The sequence below is a fragment of the Mastomys coucha genome, unplaced genomic scaffold (assembly GCF_008632895.1).
Source record: "Mastomys coucha isolate ucsf_1 unplaced genomic scaffold, UCSF_Mcou_1 pScaffold16, whole genome shotgun sequence".
Lineage (NCBI taxonomy): Eukaryota > Metazoa > Chordata > Mammalia > Rodentia > Muridae > Mastomys > Mastomys coucha.
Genome location: NW_022196898.1, coordinates 52,315,139 through 52,318,632, shown reverse-complemented (window position 1 = coordinate 52,318,632; position 3,494 = coordinate 52,315,139). Strand labels below are relative to the sequence as shown.

The following is a 3,494-nucleotide window of genomic DNA, read 5'->3' as shown; positions in this document are numbered from 1 at the left end:
TTATACCATTTTTGGAACTTGGGTAGAAAGGAGGGAGGCCGCTGAATGTTGCAATACACCAGACTAAAGAAACTAGCCACACACATACAGCCAGCAGCCGGAGAGGGCGGGTGCCCACTTAGCAAGTCTCTGAAAATCCAGCCTTACCCTCCAGTTAGTGATTTTGGAGAACCCAGAATGCCTTGCTCTGGAAATGACAGAAAGATTTTGTTATACAATCCCAGGAGTTGAGCATCCTGGACAGCGTGTCTTCTCTCTGCCCTTTTTCTGGATGCTACAAATTTTCGAACTTCAATTACTGATCGGAACAGAATCTTCATCTTCAATCAGTAAATACCTATAAGACAATAGTTCTCACCTTGTGAGCTGTTTTATGATTTATAACAGTAACAGAATTACAGTTATAGAGTAGAAATGAAATAATTTTAAGTTTAGGGGGAGGGTCACCACAACATGAAGAACTGTATTAAAGGGTTGCAGCATTAGAAGGTTGAGAACCACTGCCAGAGGGCTTATTTCCAACCCACACAGTAAGGTCAACTGTAGCTGTCTCTCCGCTGGTCATGGGTCATCTGAGCCAGCATCTTCTGCTTGTCTTAAAAGAACCCCAATGCGCCCACAAAATCTCCTAGTGCCCACAATTCTGGGACAACTGTTGAAAAAAATATTTAATTATTTTACTGTTTATTGCAGATATGTTTAGACACATGTGACCTTAGAAAGAATCGCCTAGCAGACCTAATGTACCCATTATTAAGCTCTAGTAACTGAGGAAATTCTCATCCTATACTTCAATTCTACCCAACTTGAGTTTTTCTGGTGTGTGTGTGGGGGGGATTATAATATTTTAAAGTGATCCAAATGCAATGTATCATCTCACCCATCTCTCCTTTCATATGTCCCTTTAGCATAGCTAGACTTTTAGTTATAATATAAGCCCTTATCACTTGTAGCATTACCTAAAATTTCCTTATCTTCTTTATTATATTTATCATGAAATCCAGACTGGTTCCAAACTCACTGTGTGCCAGAGGATGACCTTGAACTCCAAATTCTCTTGCTTCCACCTCACAGCTGCTGAGATTAGAGGGATGTGTCATCACATCTGACTCTACGATTTTATAGGATCAAATTTCTAGTCCACGTTCAGGTGTCTGCAGCGTCTCTGAAATGTCTTTTGCGTGTTTGGCTCATTCAAATTGAAATGTCTGAAAGGTTCCACGTCTTGTATTTGGTTGGGTCACTGGTTTCTTTTCTTACTGTTGTGACACAATGCTGGACAGAAGGCTATAGTCAGTCCTTTATGGTGGGGAAGGCGTGGACACAGAAGATGAGACAGTTATAATAACATCATGCCAGTAGCCAAGAAGCAAAGAGAGGTAAACTCCCATACACAAAGTGGCGGTGTCTGTGTTCAGGGTGGGTCTTCCCAAATCAGTTAAACCTCTCTAGAAGCCACTTGTGGTGGCGCACACCAGTAGGATTTGCTGAAGGAGGCAAAGGCAGGAGGATCACAAGTTCGAGGTTAGCTTGGGTTATACATTTTGGACAGGGAAGCAATAGTGGGTAGGTTAGTGAGCAGGGAGAGGAGGAATGGGATGGGGGGGGGGTTCAGAGGGGAAATGAGGAAAGGGAATAACATTTGAAATGTAAATAAAGAAAATATCTAATTAAAAAAAAAAAACTAAAAAACCTCTCTGGAAACCCCCTTCCAGTTACACCCAAAGCTATGTCTCCTAGATGATTCTATGTCCTGTCAAGTCAACCATCAAATTTACCCACCACATTTGGTGTGTCTCTTTTAATTAACAATAGTTTTCTTTGTTCTTTTAGGACCATTATTTATTGGATAAACTCTCTTCTGCTGCAGAATTTCCCACACTCTGGCTTTGACTCATTGTGTCTTCGTGGTGCTGTGTTTAACATGCTCCCCAAACTTACTTTCTGTAAGCTGAGGTTAGAGGCTTGATTACATCCAATATTTTTTTGGCAAGAATATCACACAGGTGGAAGAACATTATGTCCAGCCATTCTACTTTTAGTGAAATTCATCAGTGGGTTCAAGTGCTGTGAGCCTGATCTGTCACGGCAAACTCTCCCTCAACTTCTTATCTAATGGTTTGAGAAGCCAGCTTGATCATTGACTGGCCCTGATTCAGGTGACTTTACAGTTCTTTCTTTCTCCGTGAGCTTACTGGGGTTCTACAGAGAGGATATTTCCTTGTAAACCACATAGTTACCAAAAAAATACACTCTGTCCAGGATGAGGTATGATAACTTTCTTGTTTCCTTTTAATTTTCTTCTTCACTTTACAAATTTTTCTTTGTTTTTATGTGTGTGGGTTTTAGTCTGCATAAATGTCTACATACCACATGCATGCATGGTGCACCCAGGAAGGCTGGAGAAGAGCACGGGATGCCCTGGGATTAGAGTTACAGTTGTGAACCATCATGTAGGTGCTGGGAATTTAACCTCAGTCTCTTGAAAGAGCCAGTGCTCTTAACCAATAAACCCTCTCTAGTCTCCACTTTTCTTTCCCATTTTCTTTCTTTCCTTCCTTCCCTCCCTCCTTCCCTTTCTCTTTCTTTCTTCCTTTCTTTCTTTCTTTCTTTCTTTCTTTCTTTCTTTCTTTCTTTCTTTCTTTCTTTCTCTTATTTCTCTCTTGTTGTTGTTCTTCTTTTTCTTCTTCTTCCTCCTCCTCCTCCTCCTCTTCCTCTTCTTCCTCCTCCTTCTTCTCTTCTTCCTTCCTCTCTCTCTCCCTCTCTCTTTCTCTCTCTCTCTTTCTATCTCTTTCATCAGAGTCTCACTATTGTAGCCCTAGCATAATGCAATAAAAGTTTTTTTAAAAAATTGGAAGTAAAAATTGTTTTTAAGTTGAAGACTAATTGAGCTGTTTATCAAGTTGATTCTATAGATGAAAGAGCAGAGTTTTAAAATGACTTTGAATCTCTGTATCCTGAAAACAAACATAGATGCAAAGAATCCTTAGATCTCTCCAGTACATTAGTGCTGGTCGAAATATTTTGTACCAATTTGCTGGTGTAGGGAGAGAGACAAACACATAAGAGAAACAGAACACAAAATAAAATCAAACAAAACCATAATCAGGCTGTCGAGGTAGCTCAATGAATGGGGTGACTTGCCACCAATCCTGACAACCTGAGTTCAGTCCTAGGACCCATGTATGGATTGTCTTCTGATCTCACAAGCAAGTGTTCCTCCAACAAATAAATAAATAAAGTGTATTTTTTAAACTTTTATTGCATTATGATGAGAAAAGTTACATGATTTCAATTTATCTGACTTTGTTAATGTTTAAAAACATATGTCAATTAAATATAATTGAATCACATTCTTGTTTCCCTTTTGTACCACCGTTCCTCCCAGAGACCCCCCCTTCAATACCTACAATATCTTTTTTGTCGTATTCCTTAAAGTTTATAAAATATTATAACAATAAAAATAAGTATTATAAAAGTTGTTTGATATAAAA

At 39.2% G+C, this 3,494-nt stretch overlaps 1 long non-coding RNA gene across 2 annotated transcripts in view; it reads right to left on the bottom strand.

Moving 5' to 3' along the window:
- Positions 1-250: 250 nt before the first annotated feature.
- The window catches only part of LOC116094223, a 6,199-nt gene continuing 2,955 nt past the window's right edge, over positions 251-3,494 (bottom strand). The window contains exon 3 of one of the 2 annotated variants that reach the window (XR_004120005.1): positions 251-337. This is a non-coding gene — a long non-coding RNA (uncharacterized LOC116094223). Of the gene's footprint in view, positions 338-1,029; positions 1,300-3,494 lie in introns of those variants that run through there. The other variant, XR_004120004.1, reaches the window with a different exon arrangement.